General features: G+C 43.6%; 1 long non-coding RNA gene across 1 annotated transcript; it reads left to right on the top strand.

Moving 5' to 3' along the window:
• Nucleotides 1-167: 167 nt before the first annotated feature.
• On the top strand, nt 168-8,702 carry LOC117796451. The gene is made up of 3 exons (XR_004620976.1): nt 168-293; nt 1,078-1,257; nt 3,407-8,702. It is a non-coding gene; the product is annotated as an uncharacterized LOC117796451 (long non-coding RNA).
• Nucleotides 8,703-14,480: the final 5,778 nt, after the last annotated feature.

Below are 14,480 nucleotides of genomic sequence, written 5' to 3'. Positions count from 1 at the left end.
ATGCACAAAAGCAAGCGTGGGGGCGCCTGGGTGGCTCAGTTGATTGAGTGACTGACTCTTGGTTTTGGCGCAGGTCGTGATCTCAGGGTCGTGGCAGGGAGTCTGCTGGAGATTCTCTCTCCCTCTGCCCCTCCCCCACGCTCTCTCTCTCAAATAAAATAAATAAAATCTTAAAAAAAAAAAGAAAAAAGCAAGCCTGACCTTCCCTGCAGAGCTTCAAGGGGCTTCAGTGAAGTGGCTCCAACTGCGGGAAAACCTTGCCAGGAAGTGGAAGGGACCTGGCCTTGACTCAGGTACTTGGTTTTAACTGGGGCTCTGTCTCCCACTGAGGCAGAACTTCATTAACCTTCTCGGCAGAACAAAGGAGCCTCAAAATTATTTCTGAGGTCCCCTCCAGTCCTCGGGTTCTTAAATTCAGATCTTGGCTCTGCAGCCTCATTACTGAGAGTTTCTTAATTGATTTGGGAAATCAGTTTCCTTGCCTATAAATTAGAGCTGGTCTAACTCATTGGAAAATTGTGGGCAGTGCAGAGAAATATGAATGGGAATTGCTCATGCAATTTGAAATCTAATAAATGCAGGGAAGAATGGAGAAGCACAGTGTTGGCAGAGGTAAGTCAAAACGGATTGCTCCCTAACAGTGGCCTGTTTTCTCTTTTTGGAAGATGAATTAAGTAGATGAAACCTGAAACCTTTTTTCTTTGGAGGGATAAACAGATACACATAATCTGTGACATCAGAAACGATGTCTCTTGTTCTCTAAGAAAGAATGTCTTCCTCCTTCTGTTGTCACCTATGAGACTCCTCTGACCTTCCTGTGCAACAGTTTCAGACTCAAAAGATCATCAAGCTCAAGGCTTTCTTCTGCCTGTGCTTTTGGTTGCTAATAAAAATTGCTTTATATGAAATAATTTGGAAGTGGGGGGAAAATACCATATTAAAAGACCAAAATACTCTTAAATAATACTACACACTTTAAAAATAATGAACGGTGATCAAAGAATCTTAAAAGTCCATAGATAGGTTCAATGGCAAGTTTTACCAGATAGTTAAGAAAAAATAATTCCAATTTTACAGAAACGATGCCTGAGCACAGCAAAGGAGGAAACACTCTCCAACTCAATTTACAAGACTTCCAAAATGTTGAGACCTCAACAGGGGCAAGTAGGAGAATTACTGGCCAGTAAGACTTACGATCATGGATGCAAAAATTCTATACAATGTATTGGCAAACTAACTCCAGCAACATTCAAAAGGGTAAGTTGTTGGAACCGAGTTTGTTCCTTGGGGGAATGCAAGACTGGTTTAACTTTTACATTAGTTAATGTAATTTACCAAATTATTGCATCAAGGGAGAGAAATCACGATTATTTCAATGGGTATAGAAAAATATTTAATAAAATTCAACATTGTTCATGATTTTAAAAAATCCCCTGCATCCTTAGAGAATTTTCTTAACATGATAAAATATATATTAAAAAACCCCAAACCAAACCAAACAAAAATCTGGCCACAGAAATCATGGTGAAAATATAAAAATATTGCTTTTGAGATAAGTAATGATCAAAGGGCTGTCATCTTTGTATTGGAGGTCTTAGACAGTACAGTAAGGCAAGAAAAATAAATAGAAGTAAAAGGGTAATAAAGGAAGAAATTATCATTTGCAGAAATTATGATTGTATATATAGGAAATCTGAAAGAATCTATGAAAAACTTATTAGATTTAATAAAAAGTTGTCAGAATTATAGATGTAATATTAATATACAAAAACATTGTATTTTTATTTACTGCAAGAAAAATTTAGAAAATGAAATGAAAGAGATGTTATTTATTTTTGCTGTGAACCTAAAGCTGCTCTAAAGAATAAAATTTGTTAATTTAAAAAATTAGAATAGCACATATATATACAGCTATATATATGTGGCAGTAAATATGTTTTTTATATATACAAAAAGTTGCTATTTAGAATATCAATATATATTGTGTATACATATTTTATATATTTAAAAAGTTGGTATTTAGAATAGCAATATATACATATTACATATATATGTATACATGTTATATATATATTTAGTAATCTCTACACTCAACCTGGAGCTCAAACTCACAACCCTGAGATCAAGAGTCAGGCACCCCTAGAATAGCAGAAACATTTAAAAAAATTCTACATATTTATTGAAAAATGCGGAAGAAGTTAAATCAGTGGAGAAATATACTATGCTCATGGATTAGAAAATATTCTTTCCAAACTGATTTATATTCTCAAAGCAATCTCAGTAAGTTTTTGTGTGTGTGCGCTTGTGCATGTGTGTGTGTATAATTCAGTAAGCAGATTCTAAGTTTATATGGAAGTATAAAGGCCAAGTATAACCAAGGAGAAGAGATCAGCCTAAGAAGGCCTAGCCCTACAAGATACCAAGACATAGTGTAAACTGGACAATTGACCCTAAACAACATGGGTTTGAACTGTGCAGTTTCACTTATATGTGGATTTTTTTTCCCATAAATACAGTACAGAACTGTAAATATATTTGCTCTTCCTTATGATTTTCTTAATGGCATTTTCTTTTCTCTAGCTAGTTTTATTAAAAGTATAGAGTATGTAATACATATATCATGCAAAATATGTGTTAATTGATTACGTGATTAGTAAGGCTTCCAGCCAACAGTAGGCTACTAATAGTTACGTTTTCTGGGGGAAAAAAGTTACATGTGGATTTTCGGCCATGCCCCTAATCCCTGCAAATTGTTCAAAAGTCAAATGTAGTAATTAAGATTGTGTGGTATGGATGCAGAAGTAAAAAAAAAAAAAAAAAAAAAGACAAGAGAACACAATTGGGTCCAAAAAACAGATCTGCACACATGTTGTCATTGGTTATACAACATAGCTGATATTACAAATCTGGAGGAAGAAGGATTGACATTTTAATAAATATTGCTGAAGCAATCATTCATCCAGGTGGGAAAAATGAAATTGGATTCTACATCATACCATACACAAAAATCAATTCCAGGTGGATTAAAGAACCTAAATATGAAAGCAAAAGTTGAAAGCATTTAGAAAAGAATATTTTCAGGGCTTTGGAATAGTGATGCACTTCTAGGATCGAAATCATAAGGAAGGTATTGGCAAAATAACAATTGACAAAGGGCTCACATCCAGAATCTATAAGGAAATCTTACCAATTAATAAGAAAAGACAAATAGCTCAACAGAGAATTGCATTAAAGATGTGAACAAATACCACACAAAAGAAGGATCATTCAGTGATCAGAAAGCATATGAAGGATGGCCAGCCTCATTAGTGATTGTCAAATGCAAATTAAAGCCGGAGTGTGATGTCATTACACACACACTAGGATTTGGAATTTTAAAGGACTTGTCAATACCGTGTTTTGGCAGGAATATGGAGCAACTAGAACTACTGTACCCTGGGGTAAGAGCGGAAAGCAGCCAGTATTACTTTGTAACACCGACCGCGTGGGCACACTCTAGGACCTCAGGCTTCACTGGTATGGACGCTGTGTTAGTTTTCTAGTGCTGTGTAACAAAACCCACCAGAAATACAGCAGCTTAAAATATCACACACTGCTTAGCTCACAGCTCTATAGGTCAGAAGTCAGATGGGCTGGACTGGGTTCTCCGCTTAAAGCTCTCCCAAGGCCAAAGTCAAGGTGTCAGCTGGGCTGGGCTCTTGTCTTCCAAGCTCATTCAGGTTGTTGGCAGGAGTCAGTTCCCTGTGGTTGTAATGCTGAGGTCTTGTTTCTTGTTTGCCATCAGCGGTGGGAGGGACCACTCACACGACCTGGAGCCCTCTCTTTGGCCAGCAAGACCACACCATGTTCCTCTGCTTTGCATTTCTCTGATTTCTTCAGCAAGCAGTCAGAGAAAACTCTGCTTTAAGCCCTGTAGAGGTTCCTTTGATTAGGTTAGGCACCCTGGGATGAGCTGCCTTTTGATTAATTCAGAGACAATTGATTAGTAACCTTCATTACATATGCAGAATCTCTTTTGCTATTACTTAACATAATCATGGGTTTACGACCTCCTGACTGTCACAGTCCCAGGGAATAGGGTGGGAAATCTGGAAGGTATTTTAGAGTTTCCCCTGCCCCATATGTGTCTATGAGAAACTATTCCACATGTGTACTAAGAACCAAACATAAGAATTTTCATAATAACCCCCGAATGAATACTCGCCCATGTTTATTGCCATTAGATGAGTAAATTAAGATATAATCAGAAGATGAAATTCTGTGGAGCAGCAGAAATAAGTGAACTGCAGCCACATTCATCAACTGGGATGAACCTCACACATGATGTGTGAAAAAAGAAATTTGTCACAAAAGAATGTGTATAGTTTGGCTCCTTGCATATAACATACAGATAGAAGCAAAACGAGACTATTGTGTGGCAAAATCTAGTGAATAGTGATTACCTAAAATGTGGTAAAACTATTCAAAAGAGAATGAAAGGGTTCTTACAAAAATCAGGATGCAGCGACTTCACATACCTCTCAGTTTGGGAAAGAGGATGCATGAGGGAGAGGAATGCAAGAATTTTCTAAGTTATTCTGATGTTCTACTTCATAACCTGGGTCACGGTTGTATATGTTTGCTTTGTAATTATTTATAGTGTAGGCGTATATTTTATACACTCTTCTATAGTATGAAATATTTCACATTAAATTTTTTTAAAGGGCAAATTTTCTTTTTCTTAGAAGTGAAGGAGGGGAGAGAGAGGGTCTTAAGCAGGCTCCACACCCAGTGCAGAGCCCGATGCGGGGCTTGATCTCATGACCCTAAGATCATGACCTGAGCCCAAATCAGGAGTTGGACACTTAACCAACTGCACCACCCAGGTGCCCTTAACGGTGAATTTTCAATGAAATCTTCTGAAACCAGGAGGCTTTCACAAAACAATGGTCCTGAAGGAAAGGATCTCCAGTTTCACATCACTGCTCTCCACTGCTCTGCGATCATATCTTGCCTATCAGACAGCACTCCTGATGGGCTCTGGCAACTGCCCATACACAGTGGCAGAAATAGTTTTACTGTTCCAGGAGAAAAGGGGAGACAGTGAGGGTGCCCTGAGATGGCAGCAAAGGGATTTAGGTTAGATTTGCTTCACCTATTCATTTTGTAAAATCAGTAGCACTGGCAACAATTGTAATAAATCTGTAGGAAGTGTACTGGCCTTTCCTGTTTGTCATTGCAAACCGAAGACCCCCTCCTCTTCATCTCCTTTTACTGGCCCCCCATCATGAGGCAGAGAGAGAGCGCAAGCTCTCATTTGGAATTTTCCTTGAAATACCAGATCCCTATAAAAATGAAACAAACAGAAGTGAACGGGAGGAGGGCCATGCCTAACCACTGGTCATTATACTCACTTAAGTCGTCGTAATTTCTTTTGGCCCTAACCTCTATTTCCATGTCTCAGGTAAGCACTAAGAAGACTTTTCCGCATATGGGGTCTCTGTGGCACTGGACCTTGTGGCCAAAGTTGGAACCTCCTTTGTTCTCCGAGGGTGCACTTTGGATGCTCCTACTGGAAATTTGGCCAAGGGCCCTCAGTATACTACTGTTCGGGGAGATAAAATCCATGCAATTATGTCTCAATTGAGTCATCTCCTTGTATAAAGGGGTTCGCCGTTATTTTATAGAATGAATGTATTGCTTTGAAAAGAGCGCCGTGTGAGGAAATGATTAACTATCGAGTAAGTAACATTTAAATGTGTTCTAGTAACAGAGTTTATCAGTTATTTTCCCCCAGACACTGGACAAGCGTCAGGCCTGTGGACCCCAGGGCCTGACCCAGCGGCTAGCAGGGACTCGTTGGGCCGTGCCGAGGGAAATGAGCATTAGGCCAAGCATCCAGGCTCTGATTCGTGTTTTGTCCAGACTACACTTTCAGGATGGCCGGATCAAGAGACTTGTCTTCTAGCATGTTATTTTGTAAATTTTGAATGAAAAGAAAATAACAATTTTCTTCTTTTTTTTTTATTACGTTCAGTTAGCCAACATGTAGTACATCATTAGTTTTCGATGTAGTGATCAACCATTCATCAGTTGCGTATAACACCCAGTGCTCATCACGTCACGTGCCCTCCTTACACCCATCACCGGTCACCCATCCCCCCACCCCCCTCCCCTCTGTAATCCTCAGTTGTCTCCTGCAGCATGCAGGAAGGCCATAAAGCCCCCAGGTTTGAGTTTATGGTACTAAGATCTTAAAGACTTGAGATTCTGTTTGCATCAGAAAGGAAAAGTTGAGTTCTGCTAGTTACTGTGCAAGAGGACAGCACACATCTTTTCCCATAAAATGGGTTTATTAAATGAAATGTGTATACACTGGGTGAGGTGGGATGGCCCGTCAAGCAAATTAGAGATAGCCTGTACTATTAGACTCCAGAACCTTGCATTAGGCCTAAAGAGGGTATTAAAACCACAAAACTGCCCCTTGATGATTGTAAAAGCAAATTCCTGTTGTCATGAGTTAAAAACGAACAGACAAGCACCTGTCTGTAGAGGTCACTCCTCATGTTTTCAACCACAGATTTCCATAAAATGAAAACATGAGAATCAAAATTTAAGGCAATGTGTAGTCAGTGTGCTTTTTTTTTTTGGTCTTTTTGTCTGTTTGTCTTTTTGTTTAGTTTCATGTTCTGAAATGAGCCTGCCGGCCTCCCAGGCCTATGGGTCTCAGATTCTCTCCTCAGAAGCACAGGTGAAGGGCCTAGCTCCTGCCTCCTGCTGAGGCTTGTGGCTCCTCCTGGGCTGTCCGAGAAATGCCCAGGAATCAGTACCTGTGCGGCTCCACAGCGCCTGTGGGACCAACATGCAATTGCATCAGTGAGTAAACTTCCTATAGTGTATAGAGAGTGTGCCTTCTTCCCTGCCCTCCTTCTTCTGGCTTGTTTTTTGTTTTTGTTTTTGTTTTTTTAAAGGAGGCTCCGCACCCAGTGTGGGGCTTGAACTCACGACCCTGCAATCAGGAATCTCACGCTCCACCGACTAAGCCAGCCCTGCGCTCCATCTCATGCTCCGGCTTCGATTCATAAAGACAAGAGTGTAGTGGCTGAATCTTCGGAATCTTTTTATCACAAAAATGGCTTCTAGCCAGCCAGCGGCTCAGGGAGCCCACGGCAGGGGATGTGACCGCACGAGTGCGTTCCACGGCTGAGGGAAGTGTGTGGGGCCTGCAGGCCGTGGGAGGTCATGCTATTCCAGGTAAGCAGATCTAGACTCAAATCCTTCTTCATTTATGCATCCTCTCAGCAAACATCTGAGTGCCTCCTACAGGCCGGGTTCTGTTCCAGGCATTCATGCTTTGTCCGTAGACAGACAATTCCTTGACTTTCTAGAGCTTGCAAACTAGCAGAGGGAGCGTGTCCGAGACAAAGCGAGTAAGTCCCGCATTTTGTGTTCGTTGATTCCGGGAAGTACAGTGTTTCGCTTGAGCCGCTCTGAAGTGGAGATGCCTTCTGCGATCACTAGTATGCTCGAATTTCTGTGGGCTGGGCAGCGGCCTCTAACTCTTTGTCATTGCCTATGGGTCTGCAAGCCTGCGGAGAGCTGTTCCAATTGTTGCTCCTGCGGTGCGTTACCCACGGTGCTGGTGCAAGTAGGACTTCATTCATCATTTAGCATGTCTTCAAAAAAGATTCCATGATGACTTAGCATTAAAATAGAAAGTTATCATGTCCCCAGAAAGGTGAGGAAACCAAGAAGCAAATATTCATTCCCGGAAGAAGGACCACAATTCCATATTTCCTAATAAACAAGCAGCAGGGTTTGACACCATAAGAAGGGAGGGTGGTACCCGCAAGTGAGGAGAAGCTGTGTCGTGCCTTATTAGCGAGCTATATTTGCAGAAGGACTGACTCACATGCCAAGGAATTCAACTGAAGGCAGGAAAAGTCTCTTAAAACCTCTGAATTGCTAACGGAAACTTGAGAGGTTTGACCTCACGTGAAGGCCATGACTCACTGGCGAGTCTTAGTGACATGCGACATCATGGCATGCCTTGAAATTCATGCTGTCTTAGCTGAAATCAGATACCCCCTTGGAAGGGGGTCAGGAAGGGTGAACAGACGGTGCACAGAGGATTGTTAGGGCAGTGAAACTACTCTATAGGACACTACAATGGTGGGTCCATGTTGTTAGACATTTATCCAAATCCACGGACTATGAAAGACCAAGAGAGACCTTGAGGTAAACAAATAATGTGTTGGTGTGGGTCCATCAGTCATGACAAAGATCCCACTCTGGTGGGGAGGTGTTGATAGTGGGGGAGGCTGTGCATGTGGGGGCAGGAGGTAGATGGGAAGTCTCTGTACTTAACCTTCAATTTTGCTGTGAGCCTAAAACTGCTCTAAAAAACAAAGTCTATTAGAAGTAAAAGAAAAAAGCAGTATGAAAAAGGCCCTACCAATATTAATTATAATCTTAAAATTAAAATTCTATATTATTCCAACAAAGCCTAAGGGCCAGGGGCCATTAAGAAGAGGAGGGGTTCTAAGAAGTTGTGAAGTTCTCATCTGGTTTGACTCGGAGACGTTAGAAATACTATTTAATTATTGATGTTGCTAGGAAAATATAGTTTAATTGAGTTAGTTAAAAACTGAAGTAAAACTAGTAGATAGAAATAGAATGTAAGAGTGCAGAAAAAAACAAAGAAAAAAACCTAATGAATCCAGTATATGTTAGGAAAGGAAAAGAAAAGCACTGGGAAAAAAATAAATAGAAAACATAACTGTGGGCGCCTGGGTGTCTCAGTGGGTTAGGTGTCTGTCTTCAGCTCAGGTCATGATCCCCGGGTCCTAGGATCGAGTTCCATGTTGGGCTCCCTGCTCAGCGGGGAGTCTGCTTCTCCCTCTGCCCCTCCCCCCCCAACTCGTGCACGCTCCCTCTCTCTCTCAAATAAATAAATAGAAAATCTTTTTTAAAAAAATGAGAAAACATAAACGGAGCTGGCAAGAATAGCATGACACCTAGCAGGGCAAAGGCGATTCCCCTGATCAGGGGCAGACTGGTTCTTGGTGTTGTGAGGGATGAGGGGGCTGCCGGGGACATACTTTGGGGCCTCCTGGGGTGGGGTGGGTGCTGGCAGGGGGTGCTCTGGGGACCAGCCCCCTTCACCTGAGGAAGCTCCCAGACAGCAAAGGAAGGGAGTTTGCAAAACCTGGTTCATTCCTTCCCAGCCACCCCTCTGCCTGGGGGGGTCCCCGGCTGTTGCTAGTGGTGGGAAATTGGGAAGGCGTTAATACCGAAGCAAGGACTTTATCCACCACCTTTCCCTCTTCTGCAAGCTTTGGGGCCTGTGGCTCCTCGAGGATCATGCTGTCTTGCTCACAGGTCCACGTCCACCCCCCTCCCCTCCCCTCCCCCGCCCCGTCGATGTTGGGAGACTGTCAGGCAAATCCTTCCTTACCCAGCCAGCTGTGCACCCTGCAGGAAGCTGAGGGTGTGAACGCGGCCCCTGTGCAGTCACAGCGGTTGTTTCTGTTTGTCCTCCGCTAAATGTCCCTTTGGCACAACCTTGTCTCCAGGCAGCTCTGAGCTCAAGGACTTGGCAGGACTGTGTTGGGAAAGTGCTTCCCCTTCTGAATGAGTCCGTTTTTTCTGTGAACCCCGCCCCAGGCTCTGCACACTGTCCACAGGGCTCTCAACGTTTCTGGCCTGCTAATGGTCCTCTTTGCTGTTTCCCAGCATTCTTTCCTCTGCACATTTTTATGTTCTTTGGTTATTTCAGTGGAAGTTCGAGGAAGGGAATATGAATGGCAACCTGAAGATGTAAGTTGCACTTATTATACCGAGTAACCTTGTTATAACAAGTGTACTTGTACTCTGTTTTCTTTGAGGGTCAAAACTCTCCCTTGGGTGTACCAAATCAGTTACAATGTTTGTTAAGAAATAAAGCCGGTTCTTTTGAGCACACCAAGTGTGCTTCCCCAGGGCCTTTGCATGACTCTTCCCAGTGCTGGGCTGGCCCTTCCGCCAGATGCTCACATAGCTTTTATCCTCTTCACTTAGTTCTCTACTCAGATGTTCCTGCCTTGGAGGGACAGTTCCTGAGTACCTTTACCTTCTCTCTCCTTCCTTGCTTTATTTCTTAGCACTTGTCACTCCTTGACATCGTACTATGCATTCATCTGTTTGCTTTTTGTCTTTGCTCTCAATAGGTACAAACTCCAAAAGGTCAGGGACTTTGCCAACTTCTCTCCCTAGCACCTAGAACTCTGCCTGGCACACAGACATGCTCTAGCAGTATTTGCGAATATAAGGATCTGTGATTGTGGAGAACGGCGACCGGTCCAGCTGGGTTGGCTGAACCCCAGTCCTCACTTCCCTTTCTGTAATGTCAGATTCACACAACAGCTTGCCTTATAGTTTTAGTCGTTTTTCATTTCTGGATTAAAAAAATATCTTGCATTTTTGCATAGTAATACATGGACATTCTGGTTAACAAGCAGCCCTCTGCAATGTCGAGTTACAGAACCTGGAGATGTCGCCATGTCAGAAGTCTAAACCCAGCTGCCGGTCTGCTTGGTGTCTGTGTCGGAGTATAACCTTTTGTTTGTGAGCACATAGCTCGGATCTGCCGGCTGGACAATCACTCAGAGATAATAAGGCGGTATAGCAGTTCCCAATGGCTATGTTTGGTTGGTTCTGTCCTCAGCTGACATGATTTTATTAATACCAGCAATCACTCTTTACCATTCTATTATTTTCCAGTGTGATTAATGGTAAGCCTATGGATGAAAGGAGTTTTACAATAGTAAATGATTACTTAAATCATGCTTTGACTACCTCCAGCTGCCTGTTCAAGTGGAAACCAACTGCTCAAAGAAGAGAGTAATTGCTAGGTGTAGAGTTTAAGTACCAAGAAGCGTTAACGTAGGAAAGAAGGTTCTGGGGAGGACCGAGCATGGCAGGCTGGCCTTCCAGAACAGTGGTCTGGCCGTGGCAGGGATCAGCTATCTCATTAGCCATCTGAGAGAGACATGAGCCAGGAATAATAGTTGTTATGAGGAAGGAAGGAGGGAGCAGAGGAGGCAGAGTGGAGGAATAAAGAAGAAGAAACTGGTTTTGTTGGGAAGTAATAGAGTATCATGATAATAGAATTTTGCTCTCTGACCTCATGGTAAGATCTTTTATCTGTAACACTTATTAAGAAGAGCAAGAATCAGAATTGCCCTGGACATCTTCAGCTCTGGAAGCATTTCAGGACACAGATAGCAGGCATTGAGAGGCTTCTAATTGTGAAGCGAAGCTGGTACCAATGGACAGAAGTAATAAATATACTGATGGAGTCTTGGGTTAATGTTGAGAAGCCAGAGTCTGCGCAGGCTCCCAGAATGACTTTCGGGCTATGTTATCGATCTCTGATTCCAGCTGCCATGTTGGAGCTGAATATGGCTCTAGAATAATTCCACTAGCTCAAGGGGTACGTTTGGTGTAGGCTCTGTTAAAGGCAAATCCCATCTCTCATTGGAACATTCCATAATTCCCTCTTGGTTGAGTGCCGCTGGTTGGCACCAAAACCAGGTGTGATGTTAACTGATGGGCTATAATCAGGGACGATGGAAGGAATCCCACAATACAGGTTTGCCTCCTGTTCAGTCTTAAAGTTGCCATCTAAAGTTCTTCTGGTTTGTGCTCAGCATATTCAGATAGGAATACTCTACCATTAGCACTTACAGCTTTCCAGACTGCGTTCAACATGTTGGCAACAAAGATATCACGTATCTAGTAGTGATATCTGAAGAAAATAACACAATTGCATAACTTTTAGCAAAAGGGGTACATCAGCTACAAGGGGTCTTGATTAGTGGTTAAAATTAAAAAAAAAAAAAGACTGTATATGGTTAAAAATGTGGGCTTGGGAGTCCGAAACCATCCAAGATCTCCTACTTGGTAGCATTATGATTATCCGGCTTCGGGAGACCTCAGTTTCTTTACCTATGAAATGGGGAGCCTCTGTCATGTGGGTTCTCAGGCAAGGTTCTTAGTGCCAGGCCTTGTATATTCTAAATGCGCAATTAATAATTGCAGTGGTGTGATGACTGCTATTGCCATTAATTCCAGAGAATAATGGAAAGAAATTTTAGCCCCAACAACATTGACTGGGGAGAGCTTCTCTAGCCTGTCACACTCCCCAAAATCGAGTTTGAGAATCCCTCCACAGCGTGTAATTGAGATCTAAACAAGGTGGATGGTCGTGTGCCCCTCCAATCCATCTGCCATAATATCTCCAGCTTTTATCTGAACAGTGAAAATCTTGCCATGTTACTTCCTGCCCTCCTCCAGAGTTCTGAAAGAAAGGTCTCTAGACGTCCCCATGGGGGCCTCTGTCTTGGCTGCCCTGTAAATCCATAGTTCTCCCTGGCCTTCAGGAGAGACCCCAGGCTCCCGAGCTGAATTCAGATCAGAGGGAAGCATCTATATGGCGTTTACAGACACCGGGCATCCCCGGAGCGGCCCCCTCCACCTCCCTCCCTGCCTTTGTCCGCTCGGGCACTGCCGTTCATCTTTAAGGCACAACCCAATGGCGACCTCCTCTGAATCCTTGGCTCAGGCTCAGCCGGTCCCTCCCTTTGTGGTGCCGGAGCCCTGGTCTGATTGCATTCATTTCATGGCATAGTGGGTGGGGGCTTTCCTGTCCCCTTCTCCCACTAGACTGTGAGTTTCTGAGAGGTTCAAGCCATGTCTTGCTCATCTTGGAGGCGTCTGTGCAGGCCTCAGTGCCTGATCACAACAGATGCTCAACAAGGTCGTTGAGTGAATCAACAAATGACCATCAGGGTCACGTCAGAGATGCGGGATGCAGCTCTGGGTGCCAACCTTGCTTCCCACCATGCCCCATAGGAAAGCTGATGTCAGCAAGACCTGAGCACGGCCCATGGCTTCTCAGCTCCCAGCGTGCTCAGGACTTCCACTCCCGCCGGGGCTGGAGTATCCTTCCCCCTTTCCCTTGCCCTTCCAACTCCTATCCATCTTGAAGCCCTAGCTAGAAGTGCTGTGTTTTTGAATACTGTTCAGTCCTAGTTGTCATGTGTCTGCTTCCCCTGATATCTATGGACCCCTGAGGATAAATACTATACCTTCCATCGCGGTGGCTTGGAGCCTGGTTGAGTACCTGACGGGATTTATTCCATAAATGGGTTTGTTTGTGTGTGTGTGTGTGTGTGTGTGTGTGTGTGTGCAAATGAAAGATTTACACTTAGTGTTCTCATTGTTCATTTGGGACTTATTTACTCCTGGTATTTTAGTTGCCTTTATATATCTTAGGCTTCTTGAAATTACTTTCAGTACCTATCCCAGGCCTGAAGATTAGACTCTTAACCAATATTATTTGGTTACTCAAGACTTCCCCTAATATTGTGTGTCACCGCTTATATTCTGTCGTTATTAAATTTCTTAAAGTTATCCCAGAAGTGAAAGACAAACACTTACTTTAAACCCAGGCTTTCTCAGAGAAGCAGTACTGTGATAATCCTTGATAAATAGAAAAATATGCAGGTAAGTCGAGTGCTTGCTGCTGGGTGGCAGAAAAATAGCTCAACGCTAGAGGTCCCTCTCTCCATGTCATCCTGTGGCCCTTCCCAGGATCGGCGCCAGCTTCAGTAGCTTCTGGCTTGGAACAAAAAGTGAGGAGCAAAGGAAATCTGAACCGGTGAATTCTCTGTGGCATCGCAAATCAGATCTTATGCATCAGGCCTGCGTCGCCGAGGCTCTGGCAGAACCGCAAGAAAAGTGCTATTTTCTGCCCCCAAATTCTAGCCCCGGTTTAATTTTATTCTATTTATATCTGGCTCTTGAATTAGCCACGGGACTTTATTCAGCTCTTTTTATCTCTTCCCCATCTGGGAGGCAATCTGGGTTTCGTTGCTAGTTTTATACTGAATTCCCACTGTGGAATATCAGTGGGGAATGGTGTTCCCCTGTCCCTCATAGGGCCATGGCAAATGGCGAAGCTAGAACAGTTCCATAACAAGGTGGAGGTCTTTACTCAGGGGAGAACGTGGATGGGGGAGTAGGGTACCCCACAAGCAGCAGACAGCTCTTCCCGAGGGATTCTGGGAAGCAAGTTTTATAGTGTGAGAAGAAGCGATGTGGAAACAGGTCCGGGATTTTCTTTTCAGGCCAGCAGGTCCTGCTTTCTAGGGCAGGGGGAGCTAGCTAGAGCTCTGAGGGAGGATGGTCATTGGCGTATGTTCGCTTTCCTTGACAGCTGTCGCCTGTAAGCCAGGCTGACTTCGGTTTAGATTGGTGATGTGGGCCAGGCCACTGGGGCAGCTTCCATTCTGTGGGCTCCAATACATGAATTAACTTTATCAGCCCCCCCCTTTGAGAGTATTGATCAAAATTTAAGATATCGGGGGGCGCCTGGGTGGCACAGCAGTTAAGCGTCTGCCTTCGGCTCAGGGCGTGATCCCGGCGTTATGGGATCGAGCCCCACATCAGGCTCCTCC

The sequence above is a fragment of the Ailuropoda melanoleuca genome, chromosome 15 (assembly GCF_002007445.2).
Source record: "Ailuropoda melanoleuca isolate Jingjing chromosome 15, ASM200744v2, whole genome shotgun sequence".
Taxonomy (NCBI): domain Eukaryota; kingdom Metazoa; phylum Chordata; class Mammalia; order Carnivora; family Ursidae; genus Ailuropoda; species Ailuropoda melanoleuca.
This window is presented reverse-complemented; position numbering and strand designations above follow the sequence as displayed.